The sequence below is a fragment of the Amblyomma maculatum genome, chromosome 3 (assembly GCF_055883805.1).
Source record: "Amblyomma maculatum isolate TAMU_Amacu chromosome 3, ASM5588380v1, whole genome shotgun sequence".
Lineage (NCBI taxonomy): Eukaryota > Metazoa > Arthropoda > Arachnida > Ixodida > Ixodidae > Amblyomma > Amblyomma maculatum.
Genome location: NC_139346.1, coordinates 100,925,467 through 100,935,169, shown reverse-complemented (window position 1 = coordinate 100,935,169; position 9,703 = coordinate 100,925,467). Strand labels below are relative to the sequence as shown.

The 9,703-nt window shown below is 44.2% G+C and overlaps 1 pseudogene; it reads right to left on the bottom strand.

Annotated features, from left to right (window-relative positions):
• Positions 1-1,659: 1,659 nt before the first annotated feature.
• LOC146195432 (uncharacterized) lies at positions 1,660-8,362 on the bottom strand (annotated as a pseudogene).
• Positions 8,363-9,703: the final 1,341 nt, after the last annotated feature.

Here is a 9,703-nt window from a genome sequence, read left to right as displayed (position 1 = left end):
GAAACGAGCGCGAGGCTCGTTCCTGTTGACGACCGACTGGCAATACACTACCCGCAACAAGTTAGACTACCCCCAGATGACCGGCACCGGTCATACGCTGCCTACTCTTGTCATTATGGGGGCGTCTGGGAAAAGTTGCTTATGGGCGGCAAAATTATAATCGCACGAAAGACCAGCAACGCCGACAGCAGTGCCCCGAGCAAATAACACACCATCATGCTTCGTCCTAAGCAATCATGCCGCGTCATGGATGAGCACTATATACGGACATACAGTCTTAATGCACCACATTTAGGCTCATTCGAACCGTCCGAAGATCCGAAGATGTAATACCGGAGCGTCACGTCTGCGACTTAAGCCAGAGAAAACCAGGTCGCTGTACACGTGGTGGATCCCAAGGCGAGAAATGCACGTCTTGCTATTGAGACCCTGCCAATTATTGGCACGGACGTGCCATCTCAAACATGCGAAACCGCTCGTCGTATTCAAATCTGGGGAAATATTTCAAATGCCGGTGATATGACTAAGTAACTAATTAGCTTTTCAATTGCCGCAAGTGCTAACTACTGCATCCGCGCTCACTTGGTGACAAAGGAACTGCCATGATCACTATTGAATGCAACAACCCGCACTACAAAGTGTAATTGCGGTCATTTACATTCCTTGTTTTTTTCACACATTCTGCGTGTTGCGGTTTGTGATATATGTCACATAATTCGGCATCGCAAGGAGCAATGCCCCAACGCGGGGGCAGAAAGATGCTCCACTTGCGGCGACAAAAAGAGAGCACGCCATGTCCTAAAGCAGAACATAATAGCCGGATTTACAGTTGTTATCATTAAGCCACGGCTAAAATTTCTACAAAATAACTCAACTAAAAACTTTTAATTAGTTCTGACGCAATTGGGTCGCAAAGACAGTCACGTGACAGACACAATTCTCCGGTATCTGCGGCGGCAGGCGGCCGGACACCGCACATATCGAGCAAAATTCGCCATAAAATTTCTGAAAAACTTTTTCGGATTCTCCGACGAGATTTGGTCGGGTATGTCAGGCGGCCGGCAGGCGGCCGGCAGCCCGCCACCGCCGATCTCCGATTTTGAGCTGGGATGCTAAGCCTAATCAATACTAAATACTGGCGGAATGACGTCATCGATACCTCTAACATAATCTACGTCTCGAGAGAAATCCAAATGTCCAATTAGTTATGCCATGTCATTTAAACTGATAATCAATGTAACAATAATCTTTATAAAATAGAATACCGATCTGCTATGTCATTTAACGTTGTAACCAAATTAACGAAACATCTATACTTAGCGAGCTATAGATGTGCCAGAGACAGGGATGCCTGTAAAGACCACAATATTGCTGCTATAATAAATTGCACCCACAATCTACCGAAAGTTAAATTCGATTATAGCCTAAAATTTAAACACCTTAGAGCTCAAATCGACGATCACGACGATACTAACATTGCAAAATATTTTGATCGAAGTATACAATATATAGAGAAACAGATTAAAAACAAACGAAATGTACTTATTGATTGTGTCCTTGGAATGTCTCGGTCTCCGACTATATGCATCGCATATCTGATGAAATGTAAACAAATGACATTGGCAAATGCAATTGCCTTTATTAGAAAACGTCGACCCATGGTCAGACCAAATGATGGGTTTCTCAAGCAGTTGCTTAATTACGAACACACTTTATTTGGCACGAACTCTATTACATTCAATGAAATATCGCTATTTTATGCCAATGTGGAACACTCAGCTGATGCAGACACTTCTATAAAAGATGGACACAATACAAATTCCATCCGCGATACATTGTTTTCTTTGTTTAACAATTGTATGCACAAATGATCCAATAAAGTCATGCACATTAGTGGTATTGTGTCCCACTGTTATTACATATAGCATGCTATGCAATATAATAACACACACGCGCTCACACACATAATATTATACAATACTAGCAATCATCTCTAATCACATTCACACCGTCACACACCTCCCATGAAATCCACAATGTCCTTCCTCAGTGCAAGACAAGCTGTCAATACCACGCTTGTACTGGACAATATCCCTTTCAACGGTAGTGTCGTGATTGCTTGCACTGCAATCTCCAACCAATGTGCCAAACTCCATGTCAGACTTCACGTACGGTTTTGTGAGGTACATCTTACGCATGAACCTATCCTCCATATCCGAACTGATTCCAGCAAACTCACGACTGTACGCATGCAAATCATCGGGGATGATGAGTGCATTGAGCAGACCAACATTCCTTGATGTCAAATCCTCCACGACAGCTGAAATCATCTTATAATGCCTGAGCATGTAGACATCGTTCTCATCTTTGTCAACCTCAAATCCCTTGCTGATCAACATTGCCACGAAAGCAGACATTGTCTTTGTATTTTCACACACGTAGTCATACATGACATGTCCTTGGTTGCCAGCGTTTCCGTAACTTCTCCTGCGAGACGCAACTACAATCTTCAGCCTTTCTTTGAATTCTCCCAACAACTCCGAAAGTTGAATCGTGTGCCCATTGCAGCGGATCACCAGCGCTCGCATCACAATGCACACCATGTCTTTGTATCCATCAAAAATGTGAGCGTTCTGGAGCACATATGCATCCATCTTTTTGACAGATTTGTCAAAGTGGCCCAGTCCGCCCCATCGACGGGATTATGGTCTTCAGTACAACCCGAGCAAGGGCACTACCCATCTTTTTTTTTTCGCTTCCGGAGTTGTCAGGCTTCGATCCGCTAGCAACCACTTGCGACTGGGAATGTGCTGTGGGGGGGCTTTAAGGTTCACTGAAAGATTTGCATCGAGCAAGTCCACATCATCTGCCAACAAGACAGATTTTGCATCCAAGTGACTCACTTCCAAGGACGACATCACGTTCGCTCGAGCATTCATCATCTTACAATAATCCCTAAACATAGGATAACTGTCCTGCATGAGACGCCGTCGAAGTCTGTCATTGGCCATGTATCGTATCAACAACCACCGCACATTAGTTTTGTTGGTCAGAAAATGAGTAGTTGCCGGAATGATCATGTACCTACTGCGCTCGGCGTACATGGAAAAATCAAAGTATGGCAGCTCATTCGACGCAGTGATGATACTGGCATTGATTCGTGCCGTTATTGTATATTTTCCATACGGAGGCCTGCCTGCGAATGTATCTCCGCCTGTAAACTGTTTCATTTTCCGCCGCCAGATTGAATCCATGTTGTTGACAGAAATTTCATTTTCAACCAGAAACCTGATTTCCTCCGGATATCCTCTCCTGAAATCATCCATTCTGTTGTCAAATTTCTTTGTGAAATAATTACTTTCAATATCTTGATCATGACACTGGCTTCTCCTACCATATTTGTCAACAAGTCGATAAACAGTGATTTACCATTGGAAGCCTGCCCATGCAGATACATGATTACTCTGCCCATATTATTTGTAGTTAATCCCATAGCTATAAATTCCAAAACCAATCGGGCTTGTTTATTGGATCCAAAAATTTCTATCAACATTGTCCAGACCAATTCATTCCATGTCAGCATGTGCTCCACAAACACGATAGGGCCGCCGTCATCGTTCTCATCCATTAGTTTCTCTTCGTGGACCATGTTGTTAATGGCGTGTAGATCTGTTTTAGTCAATATGGTGACAGTCGTTATATGAATTAAAGATTCCAAGAGGAAGAAGATTTTAGACCTTGCCTTCTTTGCAGAAGTTTTGATGCGTTCATATTTTGTGTAAAACGCATCGTTAAGTAGACTCTTATCTTGATATGTATGCACAGACTTAACCTTGGTGAGCTTTTCGGAAACAACTTCAAATCCGTTTCAGATAGAATTTTACGCTTGCGTTTCTCTAGTGTTGAATTTTGATCGGCGTTCGACTCTCTGTGCTTTTTTAGGGGCATGGTTTTAGGCAAATGTGAATTCTTTTTCTTGGCACTTTTAATCGGAGTATTCGTGCTAGCGTTTTTTGTGCCGCTAGAGGTTTGCTGCTTGGGGGTAGATGAACGAGTGGGGGTTTCCACCTCACATGCAAACGAAGTCACCTCATCCTGCAATCGCACCTCACTACCGTCTGGGATGTTTGTGAGAGTTTCGCTTTGAACATCTGCGACCTTGTTCGGAGTGTCCACGGATCGCGGCTTTACCGCGTCACCTTCATCTGCTTTCAGGGGTTCTTGTTTCTCCGTTGAAGCTGCATCGAGGTTAACTGTCATGCTAATATCTGGTGTTGACAGCACAGTTTCGATCACAGAGACCGGCACTGTTATGAGCGTGTCTGGTAAAAGACCCACTTCCGGCATGTCTGGCAATAGATCTGCTTCCAAACAATCCATACTCAGGCTATTTTTCGCGATGTCCTCGTTGCCTATTGCCTCGGGCTTTTTTCCCTCGTCAAGTTTTGATTCCGGTAAGTGTCTGTCACACATATCTAATATGTCTTCTAGGGCCAGCTCTCCGTTGTCAGCATCTTCATCGCATCCAAATATAATGTAAATGCATCCATAGAATCTTTGTGCGTTTTCACTGCATCGGCATCCGGCATTGTCTGCATTGACTTGTGCGATTCCACAGTTATGTTTTTTAATCCACGCGTCAAATCTGACAGTGCATTTTCAGAAAGACTGTGCGTATAATCAGGAGCCTGTTCAACACCATTTGCATTGTCGCCTACACCCGGAGTGTTAGGTGTCTGTGGATTGTCATGATCAGGATTGTTTCCGGCAGTTTTACTAATTGTTTCAGACATGCTCGCTTCCTCATCTACTTGGTTTATCAAATCCGCCAAGACATCCATTGCTACAATCTCCGCTGCATTGGAGTTTGCTTCTGTTTCTTGGATAGAATGACTAGATGTACTCATAACATCTTCATCTACCTTGGATATCAATTCAGTCATGGCATCCACCACCTCGTGTGCAATGGCAAGTTCATCGACGGGTTGCTTCGAGCTGTCAGGTGCGTTATCACCCGCTTTGACACTGTCTCCCTCGTCCTCGGAAGATGAAACAATTACCGGTCTGTTGAACCGCGGAACATACCGTTTCCTCACTGCGATCGAGGTATCTACATCCGCGTCGTCTTCGCTGCACTCAGGCCCTTGCACCGTTCTGTGTTTCCTTTTCTCCGGCGTGTCATCTGCCAGATTACTGAGTTCCTCTTTCATCTCCTCACATTTTTTTATTTGTCTATACTCCTTAAAATCGGAGTCATCTTCCTCGCCTTCGCCGTTATCCGTTCCTTCGCCGTTGTCTGTTCCTTCGCCAGACTCCGAGTCCTCGTCGTTAATGAAATCATGTCATCATCCTGATCTTCGTCATCCTCCTCATCATCTGCATCTTCATCATCAGACTCTACGTCGCAGTCATTGTCTAGAAAACCGGTGGTTTTGCGTTTTTTAATTCTATGTTTTTTCTTGCCAACCGGCAATGACTCGAATGACCTATCTATCGCGACAGGCTCCTTCAAATCACTCGTAGACATGTACGGGCTGTTGTCATCTCCAATGCCCAACTCGTTGCGCACCTCGCCTTCAATCGCTGCAGTATCACCACTCGCTTCGCCCTCATTTTCATCATCGTCCATTTCGGACTCCTCTGCTCTCACTGCACTGCATGCATTGGACCTAACCTCGCACTCTTCGTCCGAACACTTGTACCGCTTTGCCGGGATATAATCCTCATTTTCACTGTCCGACATACACGCGTAAGCGGACATGTCCATACTTTCTGCACTTTCAGAAGCAAAGCATGGCGGGACTGGTCCGAGATTATCTGTCATATTCCCAAGTACATACTTTAGTATGATGTCAGCTTTTTGTTCATCGGGAATGCTTGCATTACGCATCAAGCTGTCCAACAGTGTAAACACATCCTTTTTAACACTGTTCAGCTTGTCGGTGACAAGATTGTGTTTGTCTAAACGCAGGAAATCAAGCGTTTGACGCATCAAGCGCGATATGAAATTTAATCTGTAATCCAATCCCCTCTAAGAGGATGCACTTAAGTGTGCTTTACGAGCTCGTCCTCGCCGTATGTGATGTCACACTCGACTCTGCACATACTTCGTTGACTTTCCGACCAAGGTTGAAACTCTGCATGTTTCAGGTCGTATGTGAGATTATTGGCCATTACTAGGTACCTTTCACTAGTCATTGAGTTCTTTTCCTTTTGCCTGGATTGCAAGTAGGGGTGGACTATTGTAAAGTCTATTTTACTGTCAAGTTTGCGCAAACTCTCGTTAAAGAATGTGTATGCAAACATGAAGGGGTCACTGTACGATGCGGTTGCAAAGAGCTATATCATGCCTTTGAATGTAACTGTCATCAAATCCTTGTGCAAGGTCGACATGGCTTCCAATTTCATCATTTCTGTCCCCGGACAATACATATAGAGATCATATGCATTGCTGTCTGTATTCAACGTCAACTCACATTTCTCCTCCTTGACTTGCTCTACAATGTACTGATTAAGGATAAGCACCACAGTCTGAAATTGACTAATGTTTGTCATGAGCCAATTAAACAGGATCACATTCTTTTTAGTCATCTTTAACGGCGTTTCATATTGCAGCCTCATGATTGTGTGGGGGATGAATTTTGCCCTCATCGCGGCTTGTTCTTGTGCGGCCATTTTTTTGCTGCCATGACCAGAGTCTGCGTCGGAGGTAGGATCACGTAACAAGTCCTCCATCAGCTCGTTCACATTGTCCCGAGCGTTTGTTACGAATTGCAATTTGAAATACCTCCAATAAAACCCTACCATTCTATCGTAATGATACTTAGGGTCGTGCTTCATGTGATCTGGAGCCAATGCTGAGATGGAGCGAGCAAATTTTAACCCATCATGATATGAGCAGTTGGTTGCTATGATCGATAGCAATTTAATCCACTTTGTGAATTCTTTGTTGTAATTATGCACATGTGCCAAGCTGATGATAGCCCATTTGAAAATTCTCTCTTTGTTTTTGGCAATCATCTTGTCATTAGCCATGCACGTGCCGGGAGAAATTGTGGCAAATGCTGTGCAGCGGTCTATAGAATTCTTTATCGACGTGTCCACATCGGCAGGCTTCTTATATATCACTTGTATCTTTTATGTGCACTTTTTGTCTCTCACAATATCTCCCCACTCCGTTGAAGCAAGCACTGTGAACTGTTCATTGAACACATTATCACCAATGTCATCTCTTATTAAATTAAGGTCGGGTCGGTCGTCTTGAAATGAACATACATCCTTACTCTTTTTAGGAGGATGGTCATCGTGTGTTGAAAAATCCAAGTCCATGGCGTCCGGCACTCGCTGTTCATCACTGTCACTATTGCGAACGGCTTCATCCTCAATAGAACTATCCAACTCTATGTCATTCTTGACCACTCTCATGACCCTGTCAATTTTCTTGATTTTTGTGGACTTTGTATTTCTGCGGTTCCTAACATCACGACTCTTTGAACTGTCACGCCGTTTGCGCTTGTGATACGAGACACTTTCAGTCGAGTCAGGCGATTCCTCCCGTTCAAACAACCGCGCTTGCCTCTGTTGCAAACTTCGCGAAGGTCCCGGATTTTGGTCTAGGCTCTGCTGGATTGGACACTGTTCCCGTCGCGCCTCAACTGATCTAGGAAGACTCGAATTCGACGGAGCGTCCCACAACCTGCTCTCATTCTTTTCACATTCCGCGAATCTCTCATCGTCATCATCATCATCACTTAAAACACCAAAAGGCTACTGGCTCTGACCGGGACATTTAGGGGGGAAGACCTGCTTTCTTTCTGATTTGCATTGATATCTTTTAGGCTGTCTTCGCCATGACTGCTGTCATTCCCACTGTTGTACAACATTGTTATTTCGGGAGTTTTGCCCGGATTTTCAATAAAAGCATTCAAGTTATTCACCACGCCTTGGTGTGTGAATGAAATGCCAATCCTGTCCGTAACCGGTGAGTGGTCGAGATCATTCACACATTCGGACTCCGGTGGTCTGTAGTCAACCCAATCCACATCAATCACCGAATGCTTAGCAGTTGGTGGATATGGCGAAAAATTGTTGTGGCTGACTGCAAATGCATAATTTGTGTCCAAGCTGATGACATGCATAGACCTATCCCAATCTATAATGTTGTCACATTCATCATCGATATCTCTGTGCAGGGATAATTTTTTGCGAATTGCTAGTTCACCGGCAGTGTCATCTACGGGAACTTCAAATGGCACTAGGCTGTGCGTTGTTATGCAACCGATGGCTGGCATTCGATGAACGCTTGAACCACGACACGGTAGTAGCTATCAAGTTTAGCACAATTCATGACAGAATAGTGTTTTCCAAACTTATAGCTACCATACAGCATCCACAGCCGACTACCCGCGCCGCAATCTGCATCCGCCCAGCCGTTGAGGTGTCCAGTTACTCCCAGAATAGCGTCTCTGCGCACATTCTCCAGTAGATGATAATCGGAACGGGCAGAGTACAAAAATACAAAATTTGTAAAATGCACATGCCATCGAAGTACTTCCTCCATGGTCTTTTTGTCGTTAGACTTTCTGGAGGTGTAAAACACTTCAAACCTCATGTCATCTAAAACGGCATTTTTTGCATGATCGTAATATCTTTGACACAGGTATGCCGCTAGATCTAACGTCCGGCTGTGAACGCCCGCTAGGTCCAGTTTCTTGGTGTCGAATGCAACATCAAAGTCAAATACTAATCTATATATATATACTTGTCGACCCACAAAGACTTCCACGCTCCAACGAATTCTTGATAATTCTCCGTCTCCCCGCATTATATAGAGGCCAGGAGGGTCTCAACTTCATGCTGCGTTCGTAGACTTCTGCAGGCCCGTCCAAGCATGTGTGTTCGGCTGAAATATATAACCGAGCATTAGGCGTTGTGCAATATATATCATTACAATAACATTGATGTCAATTCCCATCGCAGCTTCGTGCAACATTATACGCACGAATGAATGACTGAGGAACGCTTGCGAGGTCATTCACCTAACATCTGGCAGTCTGCGATAGGTAATTATAGTCTCCATTATTCCGAAACTTGATCTACACGATTCAAAATAGCGCGAAAACTACATGTGTATATAATTAATTTCACTAACAACACTATATGCGTATATTTGATATTGCGTATCGCATGCTGTACAATGTACGTTCTATTATTTACAATGTATTCGGCAGATGCTGCCTATGCGAAATGGAAATCGTTTAAAGCCATTCTAAATAAACCACAAACACATGGCGGAAAAGTCGCGGCGGCAACCATGCGGGATGATTTGTTTAATATGATACATAGCTTATGCGATCTGTATTACTCCAAATTTCAAACCCCCGTACCCCCAGACACTTTAAGTTCGAGCGGGTCCAACATGCAGTACGTCGCTCACGTGTTAGATGACGGAGTCAAACTTAATAGTGGATGGCTAGACACTGGGGAATGGAAAGAATTGGCAGACCACCCGATCAACGAACGTCTCAAGCACATAGTAATAACATACAAGGGTATTAGACGATCTTCCGGCGATTCCGCCCATACGCGCACCCCGGTACCGACAGATTGGTTTGCCGCGTTCAGGAAAACACCGCGGTTTGTTTCTTACATATACGCCGCTTACGAAATGGGACGCCATTATCAACTATGTGAAATGATGACA